The sequence below is a fragment of the Trichosurus vulpecula genome, chromosome 4 (genome assembly GCF_011100635.1).
Source record: "Trichosurus vulpecula isolate mTriVul1 chromosome 4, mTriVul1.pri, whole genome shotgun sequence".
Lineage (NCBI taxonomy): Eukaryota > Metazoa > Chordata > Mammalia > Diprotodontia > Phalangeridae > Trichosurus > Trichosurus vulpecula.
In genome coordinates, this window is record NC_050576.1 from 166,032,491 (window position 1) to 166,049,838 (window position 17,348).

A 17,348-nucleotide genomic window follows, 5' to 3' on the forward strand; every position below is an offset into this window, starting at 1 on the left:
AAACCTCCAGGCGCCGTTGAACTGCTAGTGATTCTTATCTGATCTTCCCTGACAGCCCAGTAGGGTAGTCCGTCAGTCAGTTAGTCAGTCAGCCAGCACTGTGTTAAGAAAGAAACCCAAAACCAGCTATCTCAAGGAGCTCCTGGTCTAATGAGGGTAGGTACTTCAGGCATTATTATTTACATCACTGAGCAGGCAGGCATTAAAAACTTGAGGGATTTTGCCTGGCCCAGGTAGAGAGTTTGAGCTAAGGTGTGGAGGCAGGAGGGTGTGGGACCTGTTTGGGAAGCAGCGAGAATTGCTTGGTTAGAGTGGAGGTCTTGGGGACAGCAAGCTGGGAGATAAAGCTGGCAATGTGGATAGAAGCCGATCAGATTGCGGAGATCAGAGGATCATAGATTTAAAGGTGAAGAGAACCTTTAGAGATCATTAATTAACCCCCTCATTTTATAGATGAAAAAACTGAATCCCAGGAAGGTGAAGTGACCAAAATCAAAGAGATCCCTTTACCCTAAATCCAGGATTCCTTCCAGAGTCTTTCGGAATAGTGAAGTGACATATCTAAATCAGTAAATGTGTAAGACTACCTTTGGTTGGTCCACTGGGAGAGGAGAGGAGAGGAGAGTTTTTAGCAAGCAACAGGATGTGGGGAAAAACTGCCCCTATATGCTTTTTTCTTGGAGGAAAGAGGCAAAAGGAGAGGCCTGAGCCTCTGTCCATTGTGCTCTAGCCTGGGCAGCTCAGGGGAGTTTGGGAAGGCCCATGTCTCTTGACTTTGGAGGGTGGGGGCGGGGGCAATAAGATTTCAACAAATAAGATAGAAATATCAAAGACATGAAACCCCTGGGCAAAGCCTCGTTGCAGAGCCAGCTCTGGGATATGTGCATGTATGGGGGTTGGGGGGGGGAAGGAAGGAGGACAGGGGAACAGGTGGTGGAGGGCTGGTAGAGCTGCCCAGCCTTGGGAGGGAAAGGGGCCCTGCTGCCAATGTTTGTTCTGCTCCTGGGGAGGGAAGGATGGGTTTGGTATGAGCAAGAGTGGGTGGGAAAGAACCAACCCCATCCCACAGCTAATCATCTCAAGTGATTCTAGGGCAGGCTCTAGGCATTTACAAACAGGAGGGGAAGGACCCAGAAAAAACGCACCCCCACCCCTGCACCGCCACTCCCAAGGCTTGTCTGTCTCCCTATGTCTCCGTCAGGTTCCCAGAGACCCTTGTGACTAGAGAATCTGAAACTGATCAGTCTGTCTGCACACCCCCTCATTCCCTGCTCCCCTGGGCTGAGGCTTTGCCAGCTTCATAGAGCATGTCCCTTCCCCAAATCAGCTCTCCCAAGAGGAAGGCTCTCAAATAGGAGTCTGTAGTTAAAGCAGAGCCTGCTGTCTTCTTCCTTCCAGCGCCAACAATTAAACATAAATAGAGCCCCCTACTCTGGATCTGTCAGAGGATGGGCAGTGGGGGCAGACTTTGGGCAGTCGGATGACTAGTGTATGTGGAGGAGGAGGGGGGCATTTCACAGACCCTGAAGAGATGCCCCAGGAGTCTGGGCACATATATCCCTCCCCCTCCCTAGACTTGGCTTCCCAAATGCGGTTTCAGAAGAACTAACCTTCCTTAGGGGAGAAATCTAGATCAAAAATGACAGGTCTAAGACATAGGTGGGTGTGACCTTTGTTTTCCTAATCTCATCTGCTTGTGAATAATCAGGGGTATCCTCTCAGTCAATTAGTTGGCACCTCCACCCTTGATGGGGGAGGGGAAAGGTGGGTTGAGGAGCTATACAGCAATACTTGGAGGTGAGAGAGAATAGGGATAAGAGGAGGCATCTCCTGGTTGACATATGAGAATAATCAGGGTTGACATATGAAGACACAGCCCAGGCGAAAGCTATATCCTATTTGGCTTTTAATTTGGAGGATCAGGGAGCAGATTCTGAAGCTCCCCTTCTCAGGCCCATGTGTAAAGTGGATCTGACTTTCAGGAAATGACCTGATGTGGGACCACATTACTTATCAATGTCTCAGGTTTCAGGCCTATCATGGTGGCCCTTGTCCCTCTCCCCGCCTCTGATGGGAAATGAGGCATGCTTCACTTTCTGTCTGCTCGTCCTCTTTCCCACTAATTCCTAGAAGAGCTCTCTGTTTTGAGGGGTCAGTGCTAAGGATAGTGCTGTTCTGAGGTTATAGCTAATATGACTTCAGATGTGGGCAGTTTGGGGAATGAGGGGGTGAGATTAGTTCTGGGGATAATGACTACCGTCTTGCTTTAGAGTTTGCAAACCTTACTAATGATATTAATACTAACACTATGCTAAGTGCTAAACAAATGTGCTAAACTGAGTCAACAAACGTTACCTTGTTTGTTTTATAGACTTTAGACTCACCTACTATATGGTAGAATGGATGCTACAGGTATTACTTTGCAGTCCTTAGTTGTCCTGATCACAATTACAAGACCAATAATTAATAGTAATAAAATGGCATCACAGTACAGTGGATAGATTATTTTGTTATTGTTTGGTCATTTTAGTTGTGTCTGACTCTTCGTGACCCCATTTGGGGTTTTCTTGGCAGAGATACTGGAGTGGTTGGCTATTTCCTTCTCCAGCTCATTTTACAGATGAGGAAACTGAGGCAAACAGGGTTAAGTGACTTGTCCAAGGTCACACAGCTAGTAAGTGTCTGAGGCCAGATTTTAACTCAAGAAGATGAGTCTGGTGCTCCATCCCCTGTACCACCTAGATTATAGATAGATTATAGGATTTGGCAATAGAGGTTCACATTACTAATTTTGAGCAAGTCACTCACATTCACTGGGCTTTTGTACCCTCATCTCTAAAAGAAATGGGCTAAACTTCAGACACTTCCAGCTCTAAATTTAAGTCCCTTTTTAGAAAATTAAGTTTCAGAGAGGTGAAGGATTTGCCCATGGTCACACAGCTAGTGAGAGGCAGAAGCAGGGTCTAAAGTCAAGGCTTTCCTGTCTACAAGCCCAGCATGATCAACCATAACATGATGCCTTCTGATGATGCTAGAGATGAAAGCTTCAAAAGTGTAGATGGAGACTTTACTTGGCAGCTAGGCCTCAGTTTCTTCACTTGAAAAATTGGGGAGAGTAAAACCTATAGTTCTTAGCTCACTCATTTTAAGGATCAAATGAGATAATGTTTATAAAATGCTTTGTAGACCTCAAAGCAATATATAAATGTGATGCACTATTGTTCACTGAAGCCTCAGATTCACAATTGAAAATATTTCAAATATGAGGGTTGGAGGGAGGGAAGAAGCCTGGCATATAGTAGGGGCTTCATAAATGCTAGTTGACTGACTGGTCGACCTATGCTTATGGAAGTAGAATGTGCTTAGGAGGCTGTCTGGTTCAGCCTCCAAAATTTATAGATGAAGAAGTTGAGATTCAGGGAGGTTCAGAGTGACCCAGCATTGTTGGGGGTAGAGGAGAGTGCCTGGAACTTTCAGAGTATGATCTCGTTTCTCTCTCTCTCTCTTTCTCTCTCTCTCTCTCTCTCTCTCTCTCTCTCTCTCTCTCTCTCTCTCACACACACACACACACACACACACACACAGACACACACACACATATTTCCCAGAGGAAAAAAAGCAGGGTTTTTAGAGGGAGGGGATTTGAACTGAGGTCTTTCTGCCTCTGAATCCAGTGCCCTGTGCTTAGCACAGTGCCTGGCACATAGTAGGTACTTAAAAATGCTAGTTGACTGACTAGCTGAGCTATGCACTCCACCACGATCCTTCTAGGACTGGAATGTGCTTAGGAGGCCATCTAGTGCAGCCTCCCTAAATTTACAGATGAGGAAATTGAGGTTTAAGGAGCTAAGGGTGGCACAGGTAGTGAGCCTCAGAGCAGGAATGTGAACCTAGGTCTTCTCCCTTCAGATAGAGGATAGATATCGGGGAGGGGGACAGTGGCATAAAGACAACTCTCTATATTTCACAGGAGGTAAACTGAGGCACAGTACTACAGCCAGCCAGGGGGCAGTAAGGGAATTGGAAGCAACAGTGCCTGTGTGAGACCCAGTAAGTAGCACTTCTCCTCCCTTTCCTCTCGTAAACTCATTGATTGATAAGATGCCCTCGGATGCTGAGAATGACCCACAGTGAGTCTCTCCTGACTCACTGTTTCATGGCCCTTAGTGTGGCCTCTCTAAGCTTCTTCACCTCCTGCCCCTAGACATGCACAGAGTGTGCAAGTCAGAGGAACTACCAGTCCTAACTTGGAGGGAGAGAGTTCATCCCATCCTGATAAACCCCCTATCTCTTCTGGCCCTAGAAACATTGATTCTATCAGCCTCATTCACAAGCTGAGCCAATTTCAGAGCCCCCAGGGGGAAAAAAGTGTCCTGAGTATTAAGATAAGGAAGGAAATGATATTCTGCATCAGAAAGGAGAGAGAGCTCTGTCCCCCGGAGTGGGGGTGGGGGGGGGGAGCTGGGAATCTGGACTCCTGGGTTTTTCTGTTGGTTATCCTTTCTACAGTGAGGCATTGTAGTAGTAGAGTAGGTAGAGAGCTGGCTTTGGACTCAAGGGACCTGGATTTGAATACTGACTTATGACGCATACTACCTGTGTGATCCTAAGCAAGTCCCTTAGTTAGGAAAGTGAAACTTAAGTGACTTGCCCAGGGCCACACAGCTAGTAAGTGTCAGGTGTCTGAGGCCAGATTTGAACTCAGATCCTCTTGATTCCAGAGCTGGTGTTCTATCCACAGTTCTACCTCGCTGCCCCACACAGATGCAAGATTCGAAGCCAGATTCTTTGACTTTGGAACCAGCTCTTTTTCTACTGAACCACGATGCTTCCTCTTGAGGAGCTGAGCAGGGTCATCATCAATATTGGATTCCTTAACCCCCGGGCTAGGGTACCAGAGAACCCTCACTAGTAAATACCTAGCCCCTCAAGAGACATTCCCCCCTGCCCCTACCCCACGTCCAAGTAAGTCCACCACCTCCCCAGAAAAACTATCTCCAGAGGAGGGAGGGGGGTGCACAGGGGCCTCCTATTTTCTCTGTAGGGATATTTTTCTCAGCTCATCCTTCAGCTCTTCTTGCTTAAAAAATAAATATATATCAATACTTGACTGCTGGGTACAGGCCTATCTCTGATCTCTCAGGTAATGGCCTGCCCTGGCTCTGCTATGTTCAGGGCCAGGAGATAGAGTTAGCACCCACGCTTGGGGAGCCCTGACAGCCCCGTTTAACAAGGTGTCTAAACATGCCTTTTCCTCGGTACTTCCTCTCTCCTTAATCCTTTTATGCGAAGCTCACTCAGGAGCAAGCCCTGTGAAATTGAGGCCTCTCTAATGCACAGTACCTGAGTCCCAGCTCCCTGCTCACTCAGATGGAGCCCCCTCTTCTCCTCCCCTCCCTTCCCCTCAGGGGCCAGGAGAAAGGCTTCATGGAATTGGGGGGGGGGTGCCCTCTGAGTCCCCAGGGATCAGCTCCAAAGTTTGAGGGACAAAGGGGGAAGGGGAGGGAGGTGGCAGTCCCCTCAGAGGGCTTTGCTTCCCCTGAAATGAAAGGATTATGAATCTGAATTCCTATACAAGTAATAAAATTGAATTCTGAGGTCCCTGCTAACTCTAAGATCCTAGAACTCCATTCTCACCCATGATAGACATATAAACATGCCTTCTCCTTTCAGATTACCTTCAAGTTCTATGTATTTATCTTCTATGTACCTATATATTTGCATATAGTCTCTCTTATTAGAATATAAGCACCTGGAGGGCAGGACTTTTTTTTTGTCCTTCCTTTGTATACCCAGTACTTTTCCATGTGCCTGGCCCACCGTAGTGCTTAATAAATGTTTATTCACATGTCTATCTTACTCCAAAGGGTAAACAACCTCTGTGTACCTCATTCTTTGTTTTAGCTCCCTGGGGACATGGAAAGAGAAAGCTCCAAGCCATTAATGGTGGTGCATAATAATAAAACTTTGGACTTGGAAGTCTAGGGGGTTTTGACCACTCTAGTGGGTTCCACAGAAAATGGATTATCACATTTTTTTTCTAACTGGGCTACAGACTCTTTCAAATCAGGAATTAAGAACTCATAGTCTGAATACAGAGAAACATGGGAATGCTTTCCTGAACTGATGCAAAGTGAAGTAAGTAGAACCAATTCAATCCAATAAACATTAAGTGGCTACTATGCGCCAGGCACTGTGCTAAGCAAGTCCCTGTCCTCAAGGAACTTACAACCGAATGGGGGAGACAACATATAAACAAACACATACAAAGCAAGCTATATACAGGATAAATAGGAAATAATTAAAAGACCAAAAACATTGGAATTAAGAGGCATTAGGGAAAGTTATAGAAGGCAAATTATATACAAGATGAATGTAACATTGCAAATGGAAAAAGCCTAAACCACAGAAATCAGAAACTCAATGTTGTGTGTATAAAGAACAAGTTTTTCATCCACAGAAGAGATATGAAAAGAAAATTCCTTGTTTCCCCCTCATCCCCTACCCTCGGTGGCTGAGTGAATGTGAAACACTGTCAGTAACATCAGAGATTTTTTTCCCGTGAGTTAACTGATTTAGCAAAATTACTCTTTTTTTAAAATAAAATTATCATAGAGGAGGACATGGAAAAACAAAAGATACAAATAAAAACACTATTAAAAAAAGAAATTCCTTGGCTTTATGAGCTGGGACTTTAGAGTTCAGGTAATACAGTCTCCTCTATTTTACAAGGGGAGAAACTGAGGCCCAGAACAAGGAGCTGATTTGTCCAAGGTCACACTTGATCGGTTGACAGAGCCCGGCTTCAAACTGAACTCCATTGCTTTCCAAAGCCAGAACACTTTTTCACAATTTATCCCCCACGCTACCCAGCAGTCAGAAATCTGGAAAAGAATGAATGAAAGGAATAAGGCTCCTCTAGAGGGCTCAGCCGAGTTCACTGACCCTCCTCTCGTCCTCCTCCCCCCACCAGACCAATGAAAACAAATCATTAACATTTCAGCATTATCACCCTGCCCTGGAAATGAGAGTCCTCCAGACCTGGCTTCCCAGAGGAGGTCCAGAGATAAGGGCCCTGTTATCTTGAAAAATCGGCTGAGGGGAGAAATAAAATGCGAATAGCTAAATGAAAGTCAATTGAAAAAGAGACACTGACCAAAACCCCTCCCTCCCTCCTCCCACCATGTGCTTCCTTCTCTCCCTTTCTTCTCCCCTGCCGGCCTTTTCTCTCTCGCTCTCCCACCTAACCCCACAATGTCCCGGCTTATTAATCCTTCTTAACTCGCCGTGCCCGCTCCTTTCCTCCTTTGCCCCCTTGGCTTCCTTACTTTCCCCGGGAGTCGGGAGAGAAGCAGGGCTGGGGCTGCTCGGTTTTTCTATTCCTCGCTCGCTCGCTAGCTCTCTTTCTCTCCCCGGGTGTCTAGGTGGAACACTATAAAAGGTAAGTGGCCACATTCATCATTTTAAAAGGTGGAGGCTTATCTGGAGGAATTGCTGCTGCTAGAGGCCGGGAAAGCGCCGAGCCTCCCTGCAGTACCCTGCACCCCGCCCCGCCCCAGCCCCGGCCTGTAACCTGCTGCCGCCGGCTTGTTGTCCCCCAAGCCTGAGGCCCCTGGATCTCTCTTCCCAGCCTGGAGCATCCAGCTCCCTGACCCCAGCCAGGTCCACACTTCGAGCACTCTCCAAGGTCGGAGATGGACCCCCTCCCCCCCAGGTGACTGGACTTGTCTAGGCTTAGACGTTAAGCAGTCCCAGTGGGCTTGCTAGGTGGTGGGGGAGAGCCTCGATGGGGAAAGGGGAGTGAGGATTTGGGAGAAGAGACAACAGACAACTCCAAGGTTTCTGAACCCACAACTCCCTCTCAGGGCTTTGGACTAGGTGGGGGCTGCCTAGGACAAAACTCCGCTGATTTGGATTCGGAGAACCTAGGTTCGACTTGGGGGGGGGGGTCGGGTCTATCGTGTGACCTTGGGCAAGTCTCTTCCCCTCCAAACAGTTTCCTCATCTTTGAAATGAAAGGGTTGGAGGTTATCACTAAGGTTCCTGCCGGAATGCTATCAATCAGCCTATTGTATGAGTGCCCTTTATCTAGGTGGGAGGCGGAGAGGGAAAGATTTTTCTTCTTTCCTTTGGGCAGCCTCTTGTGAAACTAACCATCACCTCCACTTCTGCATGCTTTTTGGATCACAGATCTACAGTGGGAAGAGGCCTTCTTGTCCAAACCTTTATCTTACAGATGAGCAAACTGAGGCCCGGAGAGTTTAACTGACTTGTTCAATACCACACAAAGAAATGAACCTAGGGCTTCTGATTCCAGAGACAGGGCCTATTGCCCTTCTGTATAGTTCTTCTTTTAGTTGCTGATTATATTGACCATATATCTAAGAGTGAGTGTAACCCCAAGATGGTGGTGAGCACAGTGCCTTACAATATACTGCAAAAGGCCTGACAAATGTTGAGTGGAATTGCTGTTGAATTAAATTGGAGGATTTAATGTTAGATTAGCTGGTTTCTAGGGTCCCTCGAAGCTCTGAAGTACTGGGCTATTCTGGCTCCTCCGCCCCTGTGCTGTGAAGGCCGGTCGTGGAAATCAAGGACTGGAAGGATACCATAGAGGTATCCTTCTAGGTCATCCACCTCATTTGGCAGACGGGGCAACCCCAGGGAATGGAAGAGACTTGTCCGAGGCCACATAGCTAGCTAGCGGCTGAGCCTGCGTTAAAATTCTTCTGCAGAGTCTCAGTGCTGTGCTCTTTCCACAATGCCATGGCTGACCCATTTAAGTCCATTTCACAGCAGGGAAAAATGAGGCAGAGTTTCTGTGGCCTATGGTCACAGGGTTGTGAGTTGGGATGGAGAGATAAAAAAAGGGAAAGATATATACAGAGACTAGAGTAGCTGCTTTTAAAAAATAGCACGTTACATGTATTATCTCATTTGAGCAACACAATAACCCGGTGGGGTAAGTGCTATCTATCATTATCATTACCCCCGTTTTATGAATGAATACAAGAAGCCTCATGGAGGTTAAAAGACTTGCTCACATTTCTCTCAGCTCATAAATGTCTAAGGCAAAATTCAAACCCAGGCCTTTCTGATGACAAGTCTGTCACTTCCTTTGCAGGATACCACACTACATACGTCTCTGGAAAGTGAGAAGCAAAAGAAAAAGAGAGGAGGCAAATGAGGAGAAGAGAAAGAACCAGAGAGAAGATGAAGAGGCCCCTAAGGAATTCTCATCTTTAAGGTTGCCTGATAAAAAAGCTTGTTCTGAAGACAAATTTTTTCAAACCAGCAGCTCCAATGAGACTTTCCATCATTCTCTCTATCACAGCCAAACCTTTCCTCTCTGGGATGAAGAAGATGAAAGAACATCTTTATTTCATTCTCTAGCATCCTTCCTCCATCCGCCCCTCCCCATTTCCAACCCTTCCTTGAACCCCGGTCTGTTTTGGATAGGGGATATGAGGCTCTCTTGCTTACCTCCTCCCCCGATTTCTCATTCTCTCCCTCCCACTCTCTCCCAGCTGCTTCATTTCTTTATTTCTCTGGAACAAAGTAATTTCCCGGGCTTATTCGCTTTCATTTCTTTCCCTGTGCCCTTTCTTTACCTCCTCTCCCTTCTGCTTACAACACCACCCCAAAGTACAGGAATCTTTAGTTCAGAAACTTTGGGGCTTCCTCCCACCCACCTCCTAATCCTGTCTTCTGAAGGGCTAACATGGGATTATTTATTTATTGCCAAAGGTTTCTTCCTGGGACCGTAGAGTCCTTGATGGAGAAACAAGCTCTCCTTTGCCTCCATTGTTTTTCTTCTGCAGAGGAGGATCAACTTGATGGAATTCTGTCCAGCAGAGAGGATGTATTCCCTCTCTCAGCAGAGCCTATGTCCTGGGAGATTGTCTGGGCATGGAGAGACCTTTCCTCTAGGAGACTACTTCCTTCCTGTCCCCTGACTCACAACTTTGCTAGACATAATTCCTCTAGTCGAGAACTGTGTGCCTGCTTAGCTTCCAGAGGAGTTTGGAATGACTGGGATAGGCAGGCAGACTGCAGTGTGGACAAACTGGGCAAAGCTGAGAAGAAAGCAAGATTTTCAATAAACTAATAGGAAGGGTGAAGACTAGCAATATATTTATGTACTCTGGCAGCCCAATTGACAGCACAAATGTTATTGCTTCCTTATTTCATTCAAAAAAGAGTAAGCATTAAAAAAAAAAAATTAAGTAGAGACAGTGTGGTCTAGTGGATAGAAAGCCAGTCACAGAGCCAGGATGTCCTGGTTCAATCCCAGCTTCTGCTACATGCTGGCTGGGTGACGCCGGGCTAATTCTTTCATCTTTATGTGCCCAAGACAACTCTCTAATACTGCAAATTTCAGAGATGTCAGCTAGCATTGGTAAAGAGAATTCCCTCATCTGGCAGTCCCCTATGCCAGTGAAATCATAGACCATCTTCTGTACAGAAGCTTTAAGAGATATTGAGGCAGTATGATATGAGGGATAGAGGGCTGTTTTTTCCTTTCTTTGTGTCCACAGCACTTAGCACAGTGCGTGGCACATAATAGGGGCTTAATAAATGTTTACTGACTAAATTTCAGATGAGTTGTCAATCTACGATAGTAGAAGGCATTTGCACATTAACAGTGCAAATGCTAGCTGATGAAATCAGAGACCTAGGACCGCTCCCCACCCCCCCAATGGACTGTATCCTGGATGATGTGAGGGACAAAAAACTTATAAGAAAGAGTGCTTGCATGAATAGAGATTTTGTTGTGGTTGTCATTGTCAATTTTTCAATCGGGTCCGACTCTCTGACTCCATTTGGGGTTTTCTTGGCAAAGATACTGGAGTAGTTTGCTATTTCTTTCTCCAGCTCATTTTACAGATGAGGAAACTGAGGCAAACAGGGTTAATTGGGCAGTCTGGTAAAGGGGATGAGACATCCTACAGAAATTATTCTCCACAATTATCCTACACAAAGATCCTCTCTATGGGGAGCACAGAAGTGTAAACAGAATGCTTGGTGTTGTCTGTGAGGGCAAAGGTCACCATCCAGTGGGGAGGATCTGGGAAGGTGGCAATTGCTGCTCCCTCTTTGTCCCCTCCCCATTGAATTTTCACCTCTAATGCTTAGACTGCCTCTTCTTTCCCTATCTGTTTTCTGTATCCTATTCTATTATCTTTCTTACTTGATTCATCTAAGAAAGTGGTGGTCTATATTCTCCCCTTCCTTTTTCCTCTGTCCCCTGAAGTGCCCTGGGCACTTCAGTTCCTTCTTCTTGCCCTTCAACATCCCCCATTTCATACACACACACACACACACATACACACAGAAACATATATACATACATATATACACATGTATATGTATATATGTACATGTGTATGTTTTCCTCTTGCCCTTCAGCATCCCCTATATATATATATATATGTATATATATATGTATATGTATATGGAGAGAGAGAGAGAGAGAGAGAGAGAGAGAGAGAGATATCTTTATAGATACAAATATCTATGCCCTGTTATTTACATTCTAATGTGAGTCTGAGGCTCAACTGTGACAGAGAAATGTAAATCAGATGGACACCACTCCCAAATGCCCTAAAGAGCCCCATTCCCCCCAAATTAGAATAGAAAATGCTCTTTTAAAATGCACCTTTAATATGTAAAAGCTGTCGGATCCAGGCTCTAAATAAACCAAACTTGAGCCAGATGCCAAATAGAGTAGATGAAGGACAGATGCGCCTAGAGTATCGGTCTCAGGAATCAAGCCTAAACAGCTATTTATATTAATGCAAAGAAAGTTCAACATTCTTCCCTTTGATATATGCTGCAGTGGGATGGGGTTTCTGTCCCACCAGTGAGAATAAAATCGTACAGTTCATGATAGGCAGAGTCACATGTGTGAGATAAAAAGCTCCGAATATAATATATGTCTCCGCCATGGATTCTCTCCAGGATTTTCTTTAGATCTTTGGCTGACAACAAGAAAACACTTACTCAAGGTTAGACACTGCTCTCTGGGCTCCCCATCACCATTCTCTGGTCCTTGGGGACAGTGGCTCTGAAATGAGCTGAGTGCAACTTGTCTCCTGGATTCTCCTGAGGGCACCCTCGGAGGCCCAATTTTTCCTTCTCCTCTATTGGCCAGCCGGCCAACAGAGTGCCATCCATGGGCTGCAAACACCAGAGTCTGTGTGCCAGCCAGCCCAGGTCAGAGAGTGTGTGTATACATATGTGTGCATAAGCATGCATGGATATATGCATGTCTTATATGTACAAAAGCCATGTATTGGCATTTATGCAGGCCAGGGGCATATGTGGATGAGTGGGCTTTGATGGACCACATTCTGCTGGGGACACACAAGAGTGTTGGACTTAGAGGCAAGAAAATCTGGGTTCAAATCTGACCTCAGACTCTAGTTGTGTTGTTGAGTTGTTTCAGTTGTGTCTGACTTTGTGACCCTATTTTGGCGGGGTTCTCTTGGCAAAGATACTGGAGTGGTTTGCCATTTCCTTCTCCAGCTCATTTCGCAGAGGAAGCTGAGGCAAACAGGGTTAAGTGACTTACCTAGGATAACTCAGCTAGTAAGTGCCTGAGGCCAGATTTGAACTCAGAAAGATGAGTCATCCTGATTCCAAGCCCGGAGTTATATCTACTGAGCCCTCTAGCTGCCCATCTAATTGTTGCTATAGTTGTGTGACCTTGGGCAAATCTCTCTCAGCCTCAGTTTCCTCATTTGTAAAACCAGGAGATTGGACTGGATGGCTGCTAAGGTTCCTTCCAGCTTTAGATCTATGATCCTACCTGTGTCTGTCTATGAAAGAGAGGCAGACAGACAGATAGACAGGCTAAGCCTTTCCATGGCCTGCTGAATAATTTCCTGGTCTTCTCTTTGATAAAACTCTGAATATTTTTCTGCTGATGTTGATATTACACGCCATCATTAACCTACCGAGGGGACTCTGGCTAGAGAAAGGCCAGGCCACTAACTAGGTCCAGAGGTCTAACTAAGGTAAGGCCACTAGAGCTTTGCCTCAGGGCATTGATATTTTAGCAAACGGTGACAACAATTAGACTCCTCCCCCAGTTCAGAAACAATATTTTTTTTAAAAAACACTCAGCAGGAATAAATCAGTTAAAATATAGGAGTTGCCAGGGCTTCTTTCTTTCCCAATCAGTTTATAGGATCATAGGAATATAGATCTGGAGCTGAAAGGAACTCAGGAGCCATTGAGTCTGACCCTTTCATTTTACAGATAAGGAAACTGAGGCTAAACTAAGCCTAAGGTCACTCAGCCAGTAAGCAGCCAGGGCAAGACTGACCTCAGGCTTCCTGTAAGCTCTTCCTTGTATAGCTTGGCCCTATTTCTCCTTCCCACCTCCTTGGCAGTGGCTTCCTCATCAGCAGTCTCAGGTGCCTGAGGTCTCTGATCATAGGGGTCAGTATCCTGGAGTCTCTGTCCATTCCATCATGCACACACATGGGGGACCACACCCTGGGGCCTCACTTATCTTTCCCCAACTGAAAGTGTCTTTAAAAAAAGTGGATTGATCTGAGGGCATAATTCAAGCTACTTGCCTCAAGGTCATTTTGGGAAATTTGCCCTGGGCAGCCAGATTCCTAGTTATGGCTCTGAGGAGGTTTCTCCCCAGGAGAGTGTTAGGGACAATTTTATAGGGTTAGAGTTAGAACATGTTACCCCCTTATCTCGCTCCAGGACCAAATAAAATATAAAATATTTTGTTTGACATTGAAAGCCCTTCACAGCCTGCCTCTTTCCTACTTTTCCAGTCTTTGCTGGACTGTATTCCAATGCCTGGAATGATCTCCTTTCTCTTTTACCTACTGCTTTCCCCAAAACTAAGCTCAGACCCCACCTTATGCAGGGGGCCTTTCCATATCTTCCTCTCCATATATCTCCCCCATACCCACCCCCTTTCACCACCCTCTCCCCATCTCCAACTTTCCATCTACTTTGTATATCTTGAGTGTATATAGTTGCTTACGTATTGTCTCCCTCGTTATAGTGTGAGGTCCTGGGGGAGTGGGGCAGAGCAGAGACTGCATTTTGGTCTTTTTTTGTATCCCTAATACTTGGCACAATGCCTGGCATATAGAAGGTGCTTGTTGATTCAATAATTGATTGAAACCTCTGAATCTATGTTTGAAGGTCTGGTACTGGAAAAATAAAAATACAACAGAATGCTGCCTTGTGGATATTGGCATTCAGCTGTGGAGTCTGCTCCACACGTCCTGAGAATCTCCTTCTGGGAAGCAGGGATTGTAAGAAGTCATAGGATCCTATTTAGAGCTGGAAGTTAATAATGCAGATTAATTTAAAAGCGTGTCCTCTAGGTTTTTTTGGGGGGGGGGGAGAAGTAGTTGTTAAATACTTAACAGAAGGCATGTAGTTCTGTCCCCTCTTTTTGCAGATAAGGAAACTAAAACTCAGAGAAGCTACATATTTTGCCCATGGTTGTTCAGCCATTTTTCAGTTATGTCTGATTCTTCGTGATCCCATTTTGAATTTTCTTGGCAAGGATACTGGAGTATTTTGCCATTTCCTTTTCCAGCTCATTCTACAGATAAGGAAACTGAGGTTAACAACGTTAAGTGACTTGCCCAGGATCACACAGCTAGTAAGTATCTGAGGACAGGTTTGAACTCAGGACATGAGTCTTCCTGACTTCAGGCTTGGCACTCTATCCACTGCGACACCTAGCTGCCCTATAGTTACACAGAGGGTAGGTAGTACATCTGGGACTAGGAAACAGATCTAGATAGGAGAGAGCCCTGGACTTAGAGTCAGGAAGACCTGAGTTCAGTTCCTACCTCAGACACTTACTAGCTGTGTGACCCTAGGTAAGTCACTTAACCTCTGTCTTAGATTCCTCATTTGTAAAATAAGGACTATAAAATTATTATTAGAATAAGATCCCTCTCAGCTCTATTGTCTTGTGACTGTAAGTTCAATGCCCTGTCCTACATATCAGTCTATTTCTCATATGAAGGGATCAGAACCTTGGCATTATCAATATCATTCTCTCCCCTACTAAGTTAACAAAATTTAATTCAATTCCATTAAATTTGATAAACACATATTAAGTTTACTTTATTAAATTTATTTATTAAATGCTTGCTTTATTAAGCATCAACACTATGCTAGGAAATGGAGGCTCTAAGTTGAAGGGAGGGGACATAATGGATAGAGAATTGGCCTTGGAACCAAGAAGACTTGGGTTCGTAGAACACCTCTGATACTTGTTGGCTGTGTTACCCTGGTCAAGTCATTTAACCTGTTGATACCCCTAGTCAACCTTCTAAGAATATAAATTGTAGATACTGATCTGCTTTGTGGAGAGAATTTTTTACCTAGAGCTTCCTTCCTCACTTTTTCCTCCCTGCTTAAAAAAAAAAATCAAACCTAACACATTAGACAACAAAATGACAGTTTGTCACAGAGTTGGAGGAACCTTTAGCACCTATCTAGCTCGACCCATACAGAAAAGGAATCCCCACCATGATGTACTCAACAAGTAGTTGTCCAATATCTGCTTGAAGTCATATGAAGGGTCCCCCAATACCTCTGGGTTCAGCCCGTTCCACTGTTGGACAGCTCTCATTGTTAGGAAATTTTTCCTGTCATGAAGATGAAATTCACCTCTTTGGAACTTCCGGATGCTCCTGGTTCTACTCCCTGAGATCAAAGGGAACAAGTCCAGTCTTTCTCAGATATCTCATCTCCCACCCGGATGCTCTTATTTTGGACTTTGTTTGGCTTCTCCACCATGCTCCATATAAACTCATCCCCGGGAAATTCCAAGATCAGTCTTGTTACTCATACACCATCTGCCCCTTTGGAGAGTGGAGCCATAAATTCCTCTACTTAAGGACCAACATCTTTTCAGGCATCTCATCTCCTATGTGGCTGGTCTTGTTTTGGGTTTCTTTGGCTTCTCCACCATGCCCTTGTGGTTGGATACTCAAACTGCCCTGCTTTTTAGCTTTCTTTTGTGTGGCCTTTCCTTATCAGATTGTGAGCTCCTTCAGGGCAAGGTCTGTCTTTCTTTTTCATATTTGTATCCCTGGCACATAGTAGATGCTTAATAAATGTTTGCTTACTAGTTATTATACTTCCATATATCAGTCTTTCATCTCTTTTTTTCAGATTCTTTTTTCTTTATTTTATTTTTCTTTTCTTTTAAAATTTTTACCATTTTTAAAAAATTGAGTCCCAAATTCTCTCCTTCCCTCTTGCCCCTCCCCTATACACTGAGAAAGTGAGCAACATGATATCAATTATGTGAAGTCATGCAAAATATTTCCATATTAGTTAGAAAAAAGAGGAAGAAAAACAAAGAAAACGAAAAAAGTATTCTTCAATCTGCATGCAGAGTTCATCAGTTCTTTCCCTGAAGACACGTAGCATTTTTCATCATGGGTCCTTCGGAATTGTCTTTGGTCATTATCTTGATCAGAGTAGGTAAGTCTTTCACAATTGACCATGGTTACAATATTGTTATTGCTAAGTACAATTTTCTCCTGTTTCTGCTCATTTCACTTTGCATCAGTTCATGTAAGTTTTTCCAGGTTTTCCTGAAATCATCCCTTTCATCATTTCTTATAGCACAATAATATTCCATCACACTCATATACCACAACTTGTTCAGCCATTTGCCAGTTGATGAGCATCCTCTCAACTTCCAATCCTTTGTCACCATAAAAAGAACTGCTATAAATACTTTTGTACAAAAAGGTCCTTTTTCCTTTTGTTTGATCTCTTGGGGCTACAGATCCAGTAGTGGTATTGTTGAGTCAAAGGTTACACACAGTTTGATTGCCCTTTGGGCATAGCTCCAATTTGTTCTCCAGAATGGCTGGCCCATTTCACAACTCCACCAATAGTGTAGCAGTGTTCCTATTTTTCCACATCCTCTCCAGCATTTATCATTCCCTTTGCCTCTTTAAAGATGGCTATCATTATGTTCTCCCTGAATTCCCACTCTCGCATAGTCTTCTCCAGGCTAAATGTGACTAGTTTCTTCAACCAATCATCATATAACATGGACTCACGGCCCTTCATGGTTGTGACTGTTCTTCTCTGTATGCTCTCCAGCTAAATCCCAAGGTATAGATTCTATGCACCAGGGAAGACTTCTGGTTTTGTTTTGGCAAGGGAGGATGCAAAAATGGGCTGGAGGAGGTAGAAAAGGCTTTAGAGGGAAGGGTGGTTAGTTTTTAAACAGGATGGAAGGGAGAGAAGATGGGAATTCCCAGCAATGAGACACACTATTTCAGCTTGGGATCACAGGAAAAGCTTGAAGGTAAGTTAGACAAGTT